The sequence below is a fragment of the Camelus dromedarius genome, chromosome 17 (assembly GCF_036321535.1).
Source record: "Camelus dromedarius isolate mCamDro1 chromosome 17, mCamDro1.pat, whole genome shotgun sequence".
NCBI classification, from domain to species: domain Eukaryota; kingdom Metazoa; phylum Chordata; class Mammalia; order Artiodactyla; family Camelidae; genus Camelus; species Camelus dromedarius.
In genome coordinates this window covers 39647107-39668371 of record NC_087452.1, presented here as the reverse complement: position 1 = coordinate 39668371, position 21265 = coordinate 39647107, and the positions used below count along the sequence as shown (strand labels likewise).

The 21265-nt window shown below is 43.7% G+C and overlaps 1 protein-coding gene and 1 long non-coding RNA gene across 4 annotated transcripts in view; both read left to right on the top strand.

Annotated features, from left to right (window-relative positions):
• Positions 1-12539: 12539 nt before the first annotated feature.
• Positions 12540-15087, top strand: LOC135323361 (uncharacterized). The gene is made up of 3 exons (XR_010384909.1): positions 12540-13371; positions 14063-14142; positions 14444-15087. It is a non-coding gene; the product is annotated as an uncharacterized LOC135323361 (long non-coding RNA).
• Positions 15088-18034: 2947 nt separating this feature from the next.
• Positions 18035-21265, top strand: part of CTNNB1 (catenin beta 1) — a 41399-nt gene continuing 38168 nt past the window's right edge. For all 3 annotated transcript variants that reach the window (XM_031470036.2, XM_031470035.2, XM_031470034.2), the window contains exon 1: positions 18035-18218. The gene's annotated coding sequence lies outside the window, so the exon portion shown is untranslated. The remainder of the gene's footprint in view (positions 18219-21265) is intronic.

Below are 21265 nucleotides of genomic sequence, written 5' to 3'. Positions count from 1 at the left end.
TGATAATTGCTAACTGTACATTTTATTTTGTTCATTATTTTGTTAACACCTGATTCTGAAAAATACTCCTTCTGAATGGTCTAGAAGCAGCATAAAAATTATTAGCAACAAAGAAATCCTTTTCTTTTTTCTTTTCTTTTCTTTTTTTTTTTTTTTTTGGTCTAGAAATAGGTTTCTCACCTGCCAGCTGCAGTAAGCGTGTGGGAGTTGCTTTGTGGCAGCCAACATCTAGTAAGCACCTTTCCACCTGCCTCCAGGTAAGCAAACACCTTATAACCTAAGGGCTGGGTTATGTTTTGCTTTGCAGAAATGTACCTGGGTTTTCCTGGTTGGGATTCTAGGTGGGTGGGAAATAGTAGATTACCAGGGAGGTGGGGTTGAAAAGTGGGCCTGGGGCAGCACCCCAAAAGGGCAACAGGTGTAGGATGTCCTAAGGACTGGTTGGGCAGGACATACTGGGATACTGGGCATACCTCAGAATCACTGAGAGCAGTGGAAAGTGTGTGCGTCAACCCATTTGTTCCGTGTTTGTGCTACATGCACAGTCAGCAGCAGAATTCAAAGATATAGAAGTACTGGCTTTTGGATCCATCTGGATACCTCTCATCATCCTTAAACCCCCTTCCTCTGTTTGGGGAAATTCCCTGGTTTATGACCCCCCCCCCCATGCCTCCACAAGAAAGAAGCTGGACTCACTCTTGCCCAACTGCTCTTGCTTCTAAAGTGCAGGCAGGAGGCATCTGATACCCACATAAGACTTTGATCGGGAAACTAGCACCATGAAAAAGTTGGTAGCACGTGGGACCCATTCTTTTTTTTCGGCGGGAGGAGTAATTAGGTTTATTTATTTTATTTAATGGAGGTACTAGGGATTGAACCCAGGACCTTGTGCATGCTAAGCACACACGCTACCACTGAACTATACCCTCCCCTGTCACGGGACCCATTCTGCTGAGCACAGCAGCAGAGTATCCATCTCCTAGTGACGAAGGTTACAAGTGGCATCCAAGCCTCAGACTCTGGTGCATGACCGCGATATTTATGTCCAGGGATATATCCCATCTGTGGTGGAATCTAGCCATTAGTCCTTGCTGCTGGGTCTTCAGGTTGGTTTCTTTGGACCTCTCAGATTCTGGGAATTATCTGATAGGCTTGAACAAATTCCTGCTGAAACTGGCTAGACTGAGTTCCTGATGTTTGCAACCGGGGACCCAGACTGTGATCATAGCTCAAAGGACATTGGCCGGGTTGTGAAACTGAAAACATCCAGGAGTATATAGCTTCAGATGTGCTTAGGTGCAGGGATTAGGACCAGCCACATAGTTTGCAGGCCCAGTACAAAATGAAAGCACAGGGCCCCCTTTCAGAAATCATTAAGAGTTTCAGGATGACAGTATAAGAGCACTAAACCCAGTACAGGGTCCCTCTAAGTGCAGAGCCCTCTGTGACCACACAGGTTGCAAACAGTGTCCCCAGGACCCCAGTGTCTTTCTCTCTCTACCTCTTGGTTCTGCCAAGTCCCACCTGATCCCCTGCCTGCCCACGCACTCCAGTGTCCCAGAGAGAAAGTCTGGAGGCAGGACTCATAGACCAGCTGTACCCATGGTGTGTCCAGGCACGCTAACCACCAGCACACTGGTTATTCGCCTGGTGTGTGGACTGTGGGCTTAGGTCAGGCTCCAGAAGCAGCCTCTGTGATGAGGATGGATGTGCAGGGAATTTCTAAAGGAAGTGCTCCTGGGGGAGACCTGTCAGGAAGCAGGGAAGCAGGACAGGGAAGGGGAGGACGCTAAGGAAAAGCGTGATCCCCGCAGAGACCCTCTGAGGGGCCTTGCCTGACCCCACCGGGAGCTCTGGAGTGTGAGTCCTGCCTCAGAGTTGTCTGCACCGGAGACAAGGAGGCTGGCATTTCCCTGCTCCCCGTGTGTACCCCTCAGCCACTGACTGAAGGCCACTCCCCATGGGAGTGGGCATGTCAGTCCCCGGCCCTGCTGGCTCTGTGTGTGTACGGACAGCATGGGCCCTGACAGACTGAGGAAAAGCTTCTCAGAAAGAAATGCAGGTGCTTGCTCTTGGAGGTCAACACCAAAGTGAGGGGTGGGGTCCCAAACTCGTACAGGCATTCTAAGACGTGAGTGGAGCCCACGCCCTGGATTCAGTGATATCCCCCCTACTGACCCCACCCGCAGCTGCTCTGGTAAAACGCTGATGTACATGACCCCAAAGTTCCCCTGGGGGTGCTCCTGCCTGATCCTTCCAGCCAGTGAATCGGGAAGTACCAGGTGACAGGCAAGTCGTGACTCTAGGATTATACGTATTTCTGAGCTTTGATTTACCCTAACGTTTTAAAAATTGATCTTGGGCTATTTAAGCATGCAATACAAAACTCAGATTCCCTATTTTGGAAAGAATGAATTGCATAACAAGGTTTTGTAAGGTCAGTAGGAGCTTCTGAGACTGTCACAGGAACAAACTTTGCACAAACTCCGCTCATCTCTTCTGACACCTGGACTTAGTCACAGGTGACTTCATGTGGCTCTTGAGAGATGTGTATCATTAGATTCATTAAGGGTGGGATCCTAGAAGAATAGGATTAATTACAAACAATCAAATACATCGATATTTTTATAAGAGCTTTGTTGAAGTATAACTCACATGCCACATAATTTCCCTGTTTCAAGTGTACGATCCAGTCATTTTTGGTATAGTCATAAAGGTGCACACAGCCACCACTCAATTTTAGAAAGTTTTCATCACTCCAAAAGAAACCCCAGATCTATTAGCATTCTTCATTCCCACCCTCCAAATCCCTAGTCCTAAGCCCAAAGTATTTAGGGCTGGTGGACCATCTTTCTTGTTCCCAGTTTCAGGAGCCATCCAGAACGCCCTGTGGGAAAGAATAGCTCTGGAAAGTCCCCCTTTATCTGCATGTGCTGGGGAGAGCCATGACTTTGAAGTGCCTTTCTGCTTGCCCAGCTCAGGGACTGGCAAGTCAAGAGAAAGAAAGGGAGAGTCTGTAGCCATTCAGTCGAGCCATGCTCATGAATCGGGCCCGGGTCACAGTCCAAGAGAAACGTGGGTTGCATCCTTGGCTATCCTGAGAGTGGCAGTTGCCTCTGGCACACGAGACAGAGGTGTGGCCCGATTCCTTCCTGAACACCGAGGGGACCTCGGGTCACTTCCTACAGAGGTCCTGCATCTCCAAATTCCAGCCTGGCAAAAACAGGGCATTCCTGACACAGGAAGTTGAACCCATTTATACACCTCTCTTAGAAGGGAAAAAAAAAAAAAAGCCACTTTATGTTTTAGGAAAAGAAGAGGGCAAGGGAGCACCCAGACTAATAAGCATGTTAGAAAATCTTTAAGAAATAAATTCACAGAGGGGAGGGTATCGCTCAAGTGGTAGAGCGCATGCTCAGCATGCACGAGGTCCTGGGTTCCATCTCCAGTACCTCCATTTAATAAACAGACCTAATTGCCGCCCACCCCCCAAAAAAACACTAAAAATTTAAAAAAAAGGAAAGAAATTGACAACACTACTAAGGGATTTATATCTAACCAAACATTAAAAAAAAATTCTTCTGAGACAGAGCTTAGAAAAAAATTATCTACAAGACCCAAGGTTATTAAGTCAATGAAACATATACCTACGTGCAACTTGGCTGCAGTAAAAACCTTGGCTCAAGTGTGGTGTTACCCAGTGAGGTACATAAAGCAAACACTCGTTTGAAGACCTTTCCACTGGAACATAAGAAAAAGGCAGGGGAAAGAATACGTTCCCTGAACATCACACTGGCCCCATTAGGAGGGCTCTGTGATCACATTATTATGTGCTTTGTCTTCAGAGACTTCCCCATCTCTTTCACCCATAAGCAGAAAAACGTCCTCTCCATCTCATTATCAGGCTCCGGGAGCCCGTTCTCTCTGATGTGCCTCCCTCCCTCACTTTGGAGCTCTACTTCCTCGAGATCTGTCATCGTCACCTTTATTATAATGGAGTCTTACAATCCCACAGCTAGTGCCACTCAGGGGAGGAGTATTCTGATGAGGAGGGTGGGGGTGCCCGGAGGAGACGGCTGTGATGGAAGTTTCCACAGAGGCGACACTGCAGACACGCGGGAAGAAGGAAGGATGGCAGGGAGACGGGCGTCTCGCCACCCCGTTTCCTGCACCCACCTTTGTCATGCAGGACAAGGGCAGAGGGGCCGTGGAGAGTAGCCGTGAGAGTGGATCCTGCATCATTCTAGCAACAGCAGGCAGAAATACTCTCTTCTTGGTTAAAGCAAGCAGAGTCTGGGACACCCAGAGGCGGTTGGGCAAACAGGTAGAGGGGATGCATTTTCTTTGTATCATACGTGGGCAGAGGAGCTTAAAACACCCGGGGGAGGAAGAAACGACTGCTGGTTTCCTTTACTCTCATTGGATCGAGCCTCCGACTCAATGGCGGGGACAGTTAACCAGCCCCACAGAACACGATGGGCTTCTTTCATTCTAAAACGAGCCCAGCCCTCCTTGGGTGTTACTCACCTGGAAGAAGGCCACGGATCATGAACTATGATTCACTCATATTTAGGGGACAGAATGGACCTAGGATGCTAAAAAAATAAAAGCACCAGAATTGCAAGAGCAATATTTTTAGAAGCACACCTAAGGGATGGCCAAACAGATGGGCGGCAGTAAATCCAAAAAAGTTTAATCATTCTAGTTTTTCTACTTCGGTCAAAACAACAGAATTTAATCAAGTCCATGGGTAGATGTGATTTGTGTGACTTGTTTAATGTTCTATAGATGAATGTAGATCAGGTCTGTCTATTTTTGGTATTTTTCTCCCTGAGAATGAACAGCTATCAAGACAAAAAATTTTTTGTTGTAATAATAAGCTTTTGTTGGCATTTATTTGATATGACTAACAATACTCGTTTGTGGCATTGTCACCCTTGAATAATGCAGTTATCAGATGGGTGCTATGAAAATTATATTCCCTGATCCCATATGCATTTTCCAAATAGACACATTCGTTAAATATTTGGCATAGAAAACTAGCTTTATTCTATATATGAAATCTGTTTCAACAGCTTTATTAAATCTCTTTAGAGAGACCATGTTTCTTACATCTGTGAAGCAAATTACCTACCCCTTTATTTAAAGCTTTCCTTTAGATGACCTCTTGGAATCATACCTTTCACTTTTTGGTGGTGGTGGTTTAAGACAAAAATAAATTTAAAATGTGCACTGCAATGTGCTGAGTTGTAGAAGGACCCCACAGATTTATAAAATGGTGGCACTCTCAATGTTTTCCATTACTTTTTGAGGCTGCAATGAAAACCACACTGCAGTCTTGCGGTGAGACGGGGTCCAATGCCATCTGAAAATGGCACACAAGTTGCTCTGCCATTTTGAACAGAAGAGAAACAATGAAGAGTCGTGGAAAAGGAGGAAAACAAGCACTGAGCTGAGGTAAACGCTGGGCCCCGTGAATGCTCGGGCAGAGGAGTGCTGCAGCAGGAAGCTCTTCTGCTCACAAGGGTGGGAAAGGCCAAGTGAACCAAGAGACCCGTCATCATCGACAAGAGGAAGTAGTTTGGGGCAATGAAATAGAACACCTCCTTCAAAGAAATCCGAGGGCGGTTTCAGAGCGGGGGGGGGGGCAATTCTGGGAGAGATCACAGGGCAGGAAAAGCACGATGAAGGTAAAAGCTGATGAATATCCACTAGGATGAATTCCAGTGGGTTAAAGAGGCAAACCAAAGACATTTTTTTTAAAGCGTTATTAGGAAACATGACATTCTTATTCTATGACTTGGAATGCAGAGAAGCATTTCTTGCCATGATGCAAAATACAGAAGAGACAGAATATTGATTAATTTGTCTACATAAAAATTAAAACTTCAGAATGGCAAAACAGAACAAAACAAAACAGAAGAAGGAAAGAAAACAAAAAAAGAGAAAGACCACAAACTGGAAAAAAATATGCATATATATTCATATCACAGACAGAGCTAATCGTCCTATCGTCAAGTGATTTTATAGAAATTGAAGAGACTAACAGCAAAAGATAAGACCATAAGTTCACAGAAATAGAAAAAAATAGCTCAAATGTAGGAATGTATGCTCAACTTCACAAGAGAAATGCAAATTCGAATTACACTGAGATGTCATTTATACAATTGGAAAATTTTGATGACAGTCTCTTTGATTGGGTTCATCCAGAAGCAGACCCTGAGACAAATATTTTAGTATAGGTGGTTTATTTGGGAGGCGATGACAGGAAACACCAGTAGGGAAGTAAGGAGGAAAGAAAAGATGTTATGATGGATGTGTTAGGAAGCCAAGCCTGGAGCTCAGCTGGAGAACTGCAGGAGACAGTGCAGAACACACTCCAGAGTTATCCCCTGTAAGAGTGAGAGAGCTGGGGTATTTATCCACCAACTCCCTGATAATCATTGGTTGATGATTGCTTGTGGAGAATTAACTCTCAGGCATTTCTGCCCTGTCCATCCCCCAGGCTCACACACAGGTCAAGCCTGCTTCCCAAAGCCAGAAGAAAGCCACGGGGCAGAGTTGCAGCTGTAGTATAGAGAATACCCATGTCTAGAGGGGATGAGCCAGGCACAGCCGCATCCTCCCCACACCCTCCATCCATGAAGCTGCCAGGGAACGGGCACTCTTGCTGCTGGCGAGGATGGAAGCTGTCACAGCACCTGTCTGTGGGAGTTGGGGTGCCAGTTAGTCACTGGCCAGTAACAATACCTAATACTGATTCTTCTCTCCTGGTACATTCACCCTTAGACTCAGCAGGCTCATTTCCAAGGGCTTTATCCTACAGTTAAGAGTTGCATATGTTGTAAATGACACACGTGCAAGATTATTTATGCAGGACTGTTTTTAAAAATTCTTTTCTTTAAAAAAATTTTCACTTACGGAGGCGCTGGGGATTGAACCCAGGACCTCATGTATACCAAGTGCCTGCTCTCCCCCTGAGCTATACCCTTCCCACCCCGGCACTATTTGTAATAAACTCATGGAAACAATCTAATGTCCATCAATGGGAAGGGGCAAGTTAAAATGCAGCCTTTTCTGGGGGGTATAGTTGTACAATATTATATAAGTTACAGGTGTACAGTATAGTGACTCACAATATGTAAAGGTTATACTCCATCTGTAGTTATTATAAAATATCGGCTGTATTCCCCGTGTTGTACAATATACCCTTGCAGCTTATTTTATACCTCTTAATCCCCTAACCCTATCTTGCCCCTCCCCACTTCCCTCTCCCCACTGGTAACCATTAGTTTGTTCTCTGTATCTGCGAGCCTGCTTCTTTTTTGTTATGTTCACTAGTTTGTTGTATTTTTTTTTTTTTAGATTGCATTTATAAGTGGTATCATATGGTATTTGTCTTTCTGCAGCTTTAAAAACAATTGGAGCAGTCCTCTGGGTATTCGATGTGGTGAGATTTCTAAGATATGTTGTTAAGTGACAAAAGTAAAGTGCAAGAAGATTATACTATCCTTTGTGTAGAAAGGGGGGGTAGAGGGAAAATAACACAAGTGCCTATTTGTTTACATGCGCATAGAAACACTGGCAGGAGATGAGAGGAAGTAATAAGAGAGTTAAGGTGAGGGTTGTGGTGATGGTCACTGGTGGATAGAGTGAAATATATTTAAAACATGTGAATCCCTTATTGAATTCAAAAATTAAATTTAGAAATGCCGATGGACACGGATCTCTGAGGGGCCTGGAATTATGTGGCACTTTTTCGTTCTATGTTACATATTTCTGGTTTGTTGGAATGTATTTGTTTAGTGCATGTATTACTCTGCAATGTGAAAAGATAGTAGAGATGTGATGACTAAATACAAACTAGGGAGACAGACAACAGTCAAAAATACATGAAAATGGAAACATTTATCAGAGCAGGGGCTGAGCTGGAAGGCATGGAAAATGACTGGCTGACTTAAGCAGCAAAAGCATGTATTGAAAGGCTGTTGAGTAGTTCACAGAATCACCAGGAAGGTAGAAGCAAAAGACTGAAGATAAAAGCGGGAACCCAAGGAGGCAGGGAAACAATACGCACAGAACCATCTGATGAGGACGCTGTTACCATCGCCCCCCTGGACCTGGCTCCCCCTGCCATCCCCAGGGGAACAGGAAGTCAGCCCTGAAGGTTCAACTGAACCACAAAGCTATGACAATTTCTAGATGTCAGAGTAAGGTGTGAAGCAGGTCACCAGGCAGAAATGTCAACGCAGATGACCCAGAACTGGGCACGTTGGGACATTAAAAGTCTGAGAGACCATAGTTGGAGGTAGGTCCTTGAAGAGGACCTCAGAGAGGCTGTTAGCGAGGGTGTCCCTCCACGCCCAAGGGAGTGGCAGAGCGTCCTGGCAGGGGAGCTGCCAAAGAACCCACAAAAATGTCCACAACTGGGCCACCTTTAAACACTGGCAGGACCCAGAGAGCAGAAGCCAGCTGATCACAATAACCGGTCTGTTAAGAAATATCACATTCCTCTTTCCTTCCCTCATGGCTCCAACCCCAGAAGGGTCAAAAACAGCAGCTGGGCAGTAGGGAGGATGTGATGGTGAGAAGAGGGCATCAACCCTCTGCCCCGCCCCGCCTCTTCATAGCCCTAGCTGGGAAAAGGAGGAGAATCTTTACCTTCTACTGAAGATAAAAGTGTTAACAAATTGAGACCATGTTTGTCAACTTAGTGACCAGAAGACTTTGTTAGCTGACAGGGACCAGCAAGGTCATGGGCATTCATTTCCCATGGCATCCAGTGGTAACAATGCGACCACCCTTTGAAGGAGGCTTAAGTGGGTGTAGGTTAGGGGTGGACAAAATAAAGTTGGTTTTACGATTAAGCATCGCAGACCCAGTGAGGTGACAGTGGCTGCTGCAGCCACTGAAATGACTACACCTGCTTTGGCTTCTCATGTCCTCTGCTCTAGTTTCAAAGTCCCAAGCAGAAGCTCTGATTGGCTGAGCAGGGGCAGCATGATCCAGATGCCAGGGGCCATGTTGCCTGATAACTTCCCCTAATATAGGAAGAGGGTTCAGCCAGTGGACGGACGGAAGTGGACATGTGTGCACTGTAATGGGAGGCTCTACATTTACTAAGTGCTGGGGGGCCAGGGAGGGAGGAGAGGGTTCCACAGACCCTGCCACCCTCAGTGAAGTCGAGTCCTGCTCCCACGGCAACTACAGCACAAAAGCATCTCACTTTCGTCTAAACTTTATCGCTTAAGAAAAAACACTCTCTCGTGTCTATTACATTCACTCTTGACAATAGCACAGTGAGATAATGCCCCAGTATCCAACATGGTGCCTGGCACATAGTAGGTGTTCAGTTAATGCTTGCTAAATGGGTGGACGAGAAAAGGAATGGACGGATAAGGAAGAATGAAACCCAGTGGCGACAGACCTGCCTTTGCCGTTGGTCAGTCTGGGTAGCCACTGCCCGGTGGAGCTCACTGTGATGATGGCTCTTTAGTCTGTGCCGTGCCAATAGGGTAGCCGCACGTGGCTACTGAGTGCTGGATGTGTGCTAATGAGACTGAGGAATTAACATTATTAAAATTTAATTTAATTTAATTTTAATTCATTTACATTCAAATAGCCACCTGCGGCTAATGGCTACTGCACTGGCCAGCACAGGTCCAGAGTCCACACTCCAGCTCCGTGCATCTAGCTTTCAAGCTGCACAGATGCCTAAATTTCCCTAAGCCTCAATTTCCCCAAATGTGAAATCTCCTGTTTTCATTCCTGCAGCAGCTTTCTCATTCCCAAATTAGGTGAGGGCTCGAATCCCCCACACAGGCTAGGAATCGTCCGTGCACTGAAAAAAACGAGCCTTCCACATATGTTTGTGATTAGTGTCCACATTCATGTAGATTCCACGGGGATTAATAAAACATAAATTTGTTTAAAAGCGTTACTGACTTAGAGGAGCTGTTGGTCACTGCAGATTCTTAATCAACTCATGCTAAAAGTACAGCTGTTATCACGTGAGCTACCTCAGAATCTTTTGACATTGAAAAGGCAGCCTCATCCTCTTTGTTGGAAATGTCGTTAACACCTTAAAACAAAGAAAGGAAAGACATGGGGTACAGATACACACACACAAAAGAGTTAAATAGCAAGAGAAAACGGTGATGCGGGAGACCCCATAAACCACTATATATTCTGTGTACATTTGCTAGAAACATGAATGGTGGTTTTTACCAAAAGGGTTTTATGTAAATACAGTTAATAGAAAAGATCAATGTGTCATTCCCTAAAGGATTCTGCAACAATCAGCAACTGTGATACATAAAGCTGAGTTGAGTGTTAAAAAAACAAATTGCACACATTCGGGAGAGGTGAAACAAGGCTTTGAAGCAGATTTTGTGGAAGATTTCAGAGTTTGAGAAGAGTGGTCCTGAGCAGAGTGAATATAACCCAAAAGGTGTTCTTGAGGATCTATTGGGACGAAGAAATAAAATACTGCAACCCCTGTATTTACCTTTTATCTTTAAAAAAGAAGCCCAGCTTCACTGGTATTTAATATGTATGTATTGACAGCAGTACATGTCTGTAATTTAAATAACAGACATCTAAATTATTTTACTAGCCAGACTGCATAATTTAAAATCTTTAGCAATTGTTTTAACAGATAAGCAGCTCAGGATGAACCTACACTATGATGCGATTATTAAAGACAAGCCAAAAATGGAATCATGTTAGCTTTATTAGTTAACTTTGCCTATGTAACAAACCACCCCAAAACAAGTTGGTTTACAACAACCCTTTTTTACTATTTAGAACTTGCATGATGTCCCTTGTACTAAGAATACAGGTTCTGAAAACTGTCATCTGAGGAAGGGTTGAAAGAACCGAGCTTGTTATGTCACGAAATGAGAGCATTCACGGGAAAGAGGACTGTGTGTATTGACATTTACTATCTTGATTTCTTACGGCTTAGATTCTAATATAGTTTATAGTGGAAGGAAAAATATTTTGAACAGACGATCCCTTAAAGCAACCGAAATTAAAGCCTTTTTCTTTCTCTAATAGATTTTAGAACTATAGAACTATATGATTCCAGAGTTTCATTTGTGTGAAACGGTACTGTCGGCTAACATCAAAATTACTGGAAAATCCCAGAGGACATGGGTATATTCCATACTTGTCAACTTTTCTCATTTTTATCAAAGAATTGGCTATTTCTTTCTCCTCTTTTTAGAAGAAAAACAATTCAGGCTTTGTTTCTATTTCTTTTTCCCCTAATTCAAATTCTGTAATTATAAATTCGAGATGGGGCAGATTTGAAAATGGATTATGAAAAAAAAAAAGCTTCACAATAAACAAAAGAAAGATGGAGTAAAATGCATGTCCATCACTGCATGAGAAATGGTGTGACAAATACACGGTACCTTCGTATGGAGGATGGTGGTGACTCCGAGCATTGCTGTCCACCTGAAAGATTATGTGAAGTAAAATACATTTAAATGAAAGTGGATGGGGAGGGATAAATTGGGAGTTCGAGATTTGCAGATACTAACTACTATATATAAAATAATTAAACAACAAGGTCCCAGTGTACAGCACAGGGAACAAAATTCAATAGTTTGTAATAGTGTACAATGGAAAAGAATATGAAAAGGAATATATATGTATAACTGAATCACTGTATTGTACACCAGCAATTAACACAGCATTGTAAATCAACTACACTTCAAAAAAACCCCCCAAAAAACTCCAAAGGGTGGATATGGATATGACACTGAAAAGAACTGAAAAGAGAAAATATATATATATTTAAATGAAAACCAATGCAAATGCAGTATCCTTTCTGGATATAGCCAGAAAAGTGTTTTGTTTCAATAATTTTATATCCTCTCCTAGAACTAAAATTTCTGCAAAGTTAAATCAAAATGCTATTTTTTAAAAAAATCTGTGCATTGTTTAACAAAGTAATTTATTGTAAGATTTAGAATTAAAATTTAAGATTAGCCAATAAAATAAATTTGAATAACCAACAACCTTGAAAATTTAGATCAGTAGTAAAATTTATATTTTTTGGCTTTTAAACAAACAGCAAGCTAAGGCTGCAATGAGAATAAAAAGGTCATTTCCTTTGGTGGCATTATTGGGAGAAAACTCAGGAATGACTATATCTTTAAAGAGAATTTTTTTTTTGTCAAGTAGCTAAAAAAAAAAATCAATCTATGTGTTCCTCCACTTTTCTAGGGCCAAAGTTATTTTTTTTTTGCTGAGTGGTGCAGAGCAGAAAATGGACGTTTGCTTCTGGCACTGTGACCTTCTCCAGGCCCTGTCCACACTGCCCTCCCTGATGCAGTGTATTTCTGGAACACACTTATGATATAACCAGCAACCATTCTCCATAAACACTCAACTTGACAGCAAGTGAGAGTAAAAAAAAAAAAAAAAAACTCTCTTTCACACCAATGATGAGTGCCACACTACAAACACATTTCCCTTTTTTATTTTTACAAGATAGATGATTTTTTAAAAAAAGATTAATTCAGGTGAACTACAGCCCCACACTGTTATTTTTTTCTTGCTACACCTGAATACACGAATTTTCTTTTTAAAACCAATAGAACTCTTCAATATTATAAACTGTCGCTCCTTTTTAAAAAGAAATCTATATAGCTAGTCCATATGTTTTCCAGCTAAGACATAGCATAAAACCTCCATATGTTTAAGAATGCTGTATTACAGACACAATCATACACATACACACCCGATGCAACTCCACACTTATCCACTGATGACTGAACCATCTGAGATAGTTGGTGGGGGAGAGGGAGAAAGAGGCTGGAGAGGATTTTTTTTTTTTTTTACAATAGACATGCATACTATTTACTGAACAAGACATTTTGCTCTGTGTTGTTTTTTTTTTTTAGCTTGTGGGGGAAATCCTAATTTTATTTAGACTTTGTATGGCATGGGTTACTCAGTTCACAGCAGAGGCACCTGCAGCAAATTAATTTGTTGTAGCACGTTAATTATCTCATAGCTTCTATTTAGGCTGCAGCTGTTGCTATTATGTTAATAATATTTTTTATCACCACTGTATACAACAGGTTATGGCAATAATAGAAATATCTCTTTTTTTGTGTGCCCCCCCCCCCCGTTGTTTCCATTTTTCTATGTCAGAAGGGAAGGCTGAAAGAAATTTAGGCAAATTAAGCCCCAAAGCACACTATAATTTTCTATTCCTGAACCGATTTGTGAGAGAATGGGTAACTGAAATTAGCAAAGAATCACCCCACACAAAGATGGCGCGTGCAGAATTTGTGAAAGCGAAAAAGAAGACGAAGGAGAAGCCAAAGAGGGACGGAATACTGCAGTGCTGGGGTGGTGAGTGTTTGGATGGGGGCGGGGAAAATGCTGCAGTTTTCATGAAATAATAAGGTGGGGGAAAAAAGGCATACAAAGAGTAGGTTTTTCATTGTTTGTAAAATATAAACACAGATGAATTCTGTCTTTGGTTTGTTCATGCTTTTCACTCTGCACAGCAGGGATGTTCTTAAGAAGTTGCCCTCTGCGAAATTTCACTAAATGGGAACCGTGGACCCTGCATGATGGGATTATAATCACACTAGCCACTCCTTTTACATAATTTTTTGTTTAGGATCCAGTAAGACTCCCTGTTTTTAATATATATAAAGCAATAGACATGGATATGTCGATAAACTGAGGGTTTGCGTCCCTATAGCCTAGTACAAGCTAAAACAAAAAACCGGTGGTATCACATCTACAGATCTCAATGGATTCAAAAACAATATGAAAATTTTTAGCTGACAAGAACATGTCTGCTGCCTGCAGTCCCTGCAATAGCTCACCATGTTGCCTACTAACCGAAAGATCAAAAATTATCGATTTCATGGCGCTGCGTGCTCTGGAAAGAAAAAGCTACTTTAAAATTTGCATTGTTTAAGAAATGAGTTAAAAGAAAAGAATCTTTTTTTTTTCTCCCTGAACACTTTGGAATGTGAAAATGGCTTGTTTTAATCTTACTCATGATTTACTATAATTCTATTATTTTTAGCAGCTGGAGTCCAGAAATGATTTTTTTCGATGAATTTAGGATTTTGCCGCAGTATACATCTGCAGTCCCAGAATCCTCCGGTAAGTTAATCCTTCTTTCGATAGGAAACGCCTTTAACCTTCTTGTGAATGAAATATCTGCAACCATTTTGAAATTTTTAATAGAAGGGTGTGTGTGTGTGTGTGTGTTTGTGTGTGTGTGTGTGTGTTTGTTGGGGGGGTATGTCTCTAAAGCACGATTTCTTAGCAATGCAGCGGTATTTGTCTTAGTTCTTAGAAACACTGAGAAACATACACCTTTGTGTTCTTTGAATATCATGGATGATGTCTCCATTGCTTCTCCTAAACACTCTATGGTGGCCATTAAAATGTACTTCCCTAGTGTGGCAAAGACTGTTGTGTCAAACCAGTGAAGGCCTGGAGAACACACAACTCCAAGCATGAAGAGTATTCCTGGCATAACTGAAGCAGCCATGAACATAAGTACCACTGCTGCTGCCACCGCCACCACCATGGCCATCGCCTCCCACCACCTTCACCGCCCCTCCCTCGTTCAGCAGTGCACACCAGATGCAAGCTTTCCATAGTGGCTGTCCGCCGAATCTGCCCAGTGGGTTCCTAGATTACTTCTGTGTGCAAGAATAGCCAACCATGTAGTCTGACAAGAGGTATTTACAACTACTTAGCCTGTTCAGCTGGAAAGAAATCAAAAGATAACACTGAACCCAGAGATGATGGATTGCAAATCAAAAGCCCCAATCCATAAATAGCCCACTTGATGAACTGCTAAATGAAAAGCTGATCCTGATTATTGTCCAGTGTTTGCAGGTTGTCAAAAAGAAATATGTATTTTTTAACAAGCTTTCTCAGAGAATCAGGATTTATTGTTTAGAAATGCATGGAATATTATTTAGTCTTACCTTTCTGCTGGGAGAGGATTCTTTCCAAGGAGATTCAGATAGAGTCCAGAGAGACCACACCCTTGTTCCACTGGTTTCTGCTGTTTCTGTTTATTTTCAAGCCGGGCTTACAAACAATGACAATTATACATTCATTTAAGGGTCCTAATCAAAGGGAGCCCAGTCATCCATTTCTCTCTCTCTAAAGGAAGCTCATCATCTTAGTGCTCAATAAATGTTTAATTAATGGATTTGATAGAGTTAACTATCTACAAAGTGAATGAGCCTTCTTTGCAATGCTGGCTTGATGAATGTTTCTTTCGGAAGTACAAAAACAATCTGGGCATTTATTTCTTTGCCTAATGGTGATTTAAATGCATGTGTTTTAGTGAAGGGACGCTGTACTTTCAGGTTCCATGTAGATAGCTCGATGTGCCAATGGTGTGAAATCATGACAAGTAATACTTTCTCGGTTAAACCAGCTGGAGACACTTGGTTTCTAGGAACACAGCCTAAAATTTAGAACCATTTGTCCTCTGCAGGTTCACAAAACGGATTAATTTATGTCAAACCTAAGTGGCTGCTTCTAGAAGGAAAAGGTGTAAAAAGATAACCAAGTTTTTTTATGAAATAGACTGCTCAAGGTCAATTTTTAAAAATCATTTTTACAAAATCACTTATTTCACCAGTTCATCAGGGATTTTGATGCCTGTATTTCTTGTTAATTTAATGATAATATTTGTATTCATTTCATAGAGGTTATTCATCTTGTATTGTTGGTGAGGCAATTGGAACAAATTCTGTTTTTTAGGAGAAGCAGATAAAAATTATGAGCAATTTGTTAAATTCAACTCATTTGTTTTAATGCTCAACACCCAGTAATTGTTCAGTGACTTCAATTTGATGGGAAAAACAGCCTGCTGCATTGTTGCAAATCTTACATTTCCTTTACTAACATGTGTTTGCTTAAAATATTACTAGGGATTTTAAACATTATAAATTTAGATTAAGATATCTAAACTATAGAAAAATGCTTCAATTATTTTGGCATCTAAATAGATACATAGAAGTTTTTATCCTTTAGATTTTCTAGTGGTGCAGATATTTCTTAACAGTTTTAACAGTGTGCCTTATTCAGCAAAACAAAAACAAAAAAACATAGAAAAAGGAAACATCTGTTAAAAAATTACTCTCATTAGTAATTAGTATTAGTATTAGTCATTTGATTTTAAATATATGGCTTTAATCAAATCAACAGTATATTTTTTAACTCTGTACATGAACATTAAAATTGGGGATCAGTATCTGAAAAATGTGACTTACACTTTTGAGTTTATATTAGAAACGCTGCTTCAATGAAATATCTTTTTCTGTTCAATCTGTTCAAATTATGACCAGCCGCGTTAACCACAACTGCCCGCTACATTTACTCTACAGAACTACTAGCAAAGACACAAATGAGATAGTCATCCTACACAATGGTTCTCACTGAACATCATCTTAATGTATAGACTTTTCCCACTGCAGGGGCCCACGTATATTATGGTGATAAACAGAAGTTAACATCACCACGGTATGTAGTAAAATATCTTTAAGACAGGGGTAAAAACTGAATTCTTTCAAGAACATGTTGGCCCTGAAGCAGTAGCTATGCCTAAAACCACACAACCTACTACTCCATGAGTGAATGAGTAAGTAGATTTCCTGCCTGTGCCTATGTGTAAAGACCTATTGTTGGCATGCATTAATTACAGGGATAAAAGGCTGAAGATAACTTTCACTGTTGCTTTTTGTACTGTCTCCATTGTTTGGGAGGAAAAATAAGCACGCAACAATAGACTACAGAAAGTGAATCGATCATAATTGTTTCAGCGTTGACAAATGCCAATCTTGCTGGATTACAATGGAGACATTTCCAAGGGAAATGAAGACCCAACTTCAGCCAATTAAGACAAACCAGAAAATATTTTTGAAGACTAGAAAACTTGTTTTTAAAAATTAGAAGCTGCCTAACCGATAGCTCCTTCCATAAACAACATACTTGGATTTCTCAAATAAGTAATATCCTAGAAATACCACCTCTACCAAAGAAAAATTCGCCCCCCCAACAAAAAAACTATAGATACTTAGTAGCACAGTGGAACCAGATAATAATGGAATCTGTAAAAAATGAACCTAGTTGACAGGGTTCTAGAGCTAGTCCATTTCCATCAGCCATTTGTTCACGGTAGGTACTCGTGAGGACTTGTTGAATTGCGGGCTAGGCACCCATTCTAACGCGAGTTCACAGCCTTCGGGAGTGGGGATAGTAGGCGCCGCGGCCCGGCCCGGCGCTTCACTTCCAGATTCAGGCTGAACAGCGGGTAGGGATGCGGGATCCACGATCCCGACCGTCGGGGGCTTTGGGGTGAATTGCGGCTCGGTTGCGAGCCAAGTCCTGCAGAGAGCATGGGGCCCAGACCGCAACCACGGTGGAAGCACGAACGCGCCGGGGTCCCCCGACCGGCAGCGGGGCGGTGGCGGCGCCCAGCAGCGCCCAGAGCCCGCGGGCCGTGACCTCAGCGCCCGAGCCGCCGCCGCCGCCCCGGCCCCGAACTTCCGCCCTCCCGGGACCTGTGCTGCCGACCCCGCTCGGCCCCTGAAAGCCGGGGCCCGCATGCCGCCTCCCTCGGGCAGCAGGCGGCGCGCGGCCAGCCCCGCGTCCGCTCTCAAGGCTCGGGGCACGCATGAGTCGGAGGCGTCGGGCTCGGGAAAGTGGAGAATCCCGGTGTCGCTCTCCGCATCCCAAACCGCCCGCAGGGGCCCCGGTCGCCTCAACTCGGACCACTGCGTCCGGGCGGGCCGCCCTCCGGTCCCGCGCGGCGGGGAAGCCGCCGGCCTCTACCCTGGGGAGTGTCCGGCGAGCGCGCGAGGCCGCGGGCGCCCCGCCCCAGCCCGGGGCGGGCGAACGGCGGTACGGGGACTACTTTCCGCCTCCCTCCCGCGCCCCGCCCCTTGTCCTCGCGCTGCGGAACGCTCCGCGCTGCGCCGCTGGCGGCAGGATACAGCGGCTCCTACGCGACTTATAAGAGCTCCTTGTGCGGCGCCATTTTAAGCCTCTCGGTCTGTGGCAGCCGCGTTAGCTCGGCCCCGGGAGCGGAGAGCGAGGGGAGGCGGAGACGGAGAAAGGTCCGAGGAGCAGCTGCGGTCCCCGCCGAGCCGCCACCGCAGGCCGAGGACGGTCAGACTCCCGCGGCGGGAGGAGCCTGTTCCCCCGAGGTACTTGGGCGCTCCTTTCCTTACCCTTTCGGAGCTGCTCCCGCTCCCTCTTCGGAGCCAAACTTCGTCGCGGGCGCGCGGTCCTGGCGGCGGCTGGGAGCCGGGCCCGGCGCAGCCCGGAGGCCTGGGGTGGGGACCGGGGGGTGCGGACTGGGGGCGCCGGGGAGGCGGCGGGGGCGGGCCGCGCCCGAGGGACGGAGGGCGGCGGCCGGGCCCGGGTTCCGGTCGCGCAGCTCCTCGGGGGCCCTGGGGGCTCCGCTTGCGGGGAGGGGGCGCTGCGAGGGCGCGTCCGGGAGCTCGGCTGGCTGGCAGGCTGTTGGGGGTGGGGGGCCTGTGGTTTCCGTCCGGGGCTCCGGCCGCGGCTGAGTTTGGGGGAGGGACCCTGCGCCTCGGGATGCGCCGGGGCCGGGGTGGGGGGCGGGGTGGGGACGGGGGACTCCGCCTTCCCAGCCTCCGCGGGGAGTTGGGGTACGGGCTCTGGGCCTGGGACGCCACCCTAGGTCCTGTCTGTCGTGAGGATGGGGCCAGTGCACTTTCTCTCCAGATTCCCTCTTTCGTTCTTAAGGACGAATTGTTAGAATTGTTAGCGTCTTTTTTAATGCTCTGCTTATGTGAGTTTGGCACTGGCGTTTGTGTAAATCCAAGCAACTTTAAATCTTAGAAGATCCAAACTATTAGTGCAGACGGTGCGATGCGCCAGGAAGATATGCACATATAAAATCCGTATTTTGCACCTATATTTTCTTGCACCGTGCAGGTGAGTGAAAGCGGCATGCAAGGTCCTGAGAGTCTTGGATTTCTGGCGGTGGGTGTTAGACTCTAGCAGAAAAAATAAGGGCGAGAGCAACTGGCTTACTGTGTCTTATCAAGTGACCCGCGGGCTCTGACTGCTTCGAGAATGTTGTTCGTAGGGATTATTTATTCAGATAGTTTTGTGGCGGCTAAACTTGATTTTTCGAGCATTTTTTCTGCGGGGTGATTTTTTTCCCCCTCGCTGCAAAATTGCCCGAATGAGATTCCGCTGTTGCAACTTCGGTCCGTGTTTTGTCTGGGGAGACTGGGAACAGAGACTCTCGAAGTTAAGTTCTCACAGCCCGCTTCTGAATCCGCTAAACTTGAAAGCTTTGGCAGTCGGGTGTAGTTGTTCCCTTCGTTTTCTGTTCCCTCTTTGAGGGAGCATTGTCTCCTGCTTTGTATCTTCCAGACATCTGTGGGTCGTCCCCCCCCCCCCCCCCCCGAGTTTGTGAGTAGTGAATGAAGAGAGACTGGCCTGCTGGTATGCAGAGGTCGGCAAAAGGAAATCGAGGAGTGGTTTTAGTGAAATGAGAGCTTTGTGTCATGAATAGTGGTGGCTTAGACTAGACAGCAGCTTGAAGAGACGGCTGTCCTTTGATAAAGCCTCGGCTGATATTTTTCAGATTGGTGAGTTATAAAGTATTTTGTCTGAAACTTAGGAAGCCATTTCATTATTGCCACTTGGTGTACATTCAGTACCTTCCGATATCTGTGATGTTAACTTGTCTTCGTTCTAAGAAATATTAGTCACAACTTGAAATGTTATGTATATAATGCTGCTGTTTAGTTATCTGCTGAATAAGTGACGCAAACTTCTGCAAACTTCTACTTCGGAGGCTTTTTCTCCTGGTCTGAACTAAGGCAGCTGCTGCGTTTATTTTACTTTTACATTTAAACCCAAAAATCTCTGGATTTAAAAAAGTGCCTTTAAGGTTTGAGAATCTCCTTTCACAAAATTTGATTAATTTGCACGCAATATTCATTACTTTGACCTAGTCTTTGTTCTGAAGGCCACGTACAAGGCACTAAAGTAATTGCAACAGTAACTTGGAAAACTTGGGAAAGACAATTCTATAGGATTAAAGGAATGCTGAGACTATTCAAGTCTGAAGTCCTTGAAGGGGAAATTAAAAAAAAAAAAACTGCACTAGAAAGTTGAGTATAGCATGTGATTAGAGTCCTTGTGGGGCTCTAGGCTTGAGATTCTCCTAGAGGTTAGAATGGTCACTTAAAATAGCCTTCAGGAAAAACCAGCTTTTAAAAATAAGGTGGCAAAAACCAACCAAACAAAAAAACAACATTTTAGCCGTGTTCAGGTGTCAATAAGCAAGAGTTTTCTTTCTTTTGAAGTGTTGACTACTTCCTTTACCAAGATAACTGTAGAAAGATGTAGATTCCAATATTAAAATTTAAACTGAATTGAGTGTCCTACTGTTACTAGTGATGACTGGAATAAAAATTCTCCATATAAATGAGGTTGTGTATTTTTGTTTTCATAACAGTTCCCTCCTCCATCTCCCCTAATAGGAAGGGAAAACATGAAGTAGACAAATTTCTCTAAGGGTGTTTGATATTTGGTCCTTAAGAAAACTATCTGCAGGTTATTCTTTTTTTTTTTTTTATTGTTGGGAGGGGTGGAAAGAAGAGCTTAGGTATTGTTTGGGACGTGGAGAATTCAAAAGTTGGAGTCTCACGTTTTAGAAGTAGCAATGAAATTAACCCCAGAAATGGACTATCTTCAGCCAAATGAAACTTTTGTGTTATTGAAATGAAACAATACATTTGTCCAGTTATAATAAGATTTTATTTCTCTCCCATGGTTTATTAGTTGCTGATAATAATTGTAGAGGAGTAGGTGGTAAATTTTAAGTTTGTACTTTGAGCTTGGTTGGAAGTGTGCTCCATTGTCAACCCAGGGCAGAAAGGATGAAGGCATTTAGAACAGGACAAATGTCTAATAAAAGTATTGGTAACTCTTTAGTGCTACATGTTGGCTTGTTACATTGGTTGTGAAAACATTAGTTGTATTAGCTTATATTCATGTAGCCCTCTTTATTGGGAGTACGGTATCTTTTGTTGAAACAGCTTGACTAAACATTTTTATACCATAAAAGTAAACAGTAAAACATAGACTGGGAGCTGCTTCTGATTAGTCCAGAGCATGTAGTTCTTGCCTCTTGTACCCTCATTGAGAGAATACTGATTTCCAGAATCAGTTCTTTTTTTTTTTTTTTTAAACGAACTATTGTTTA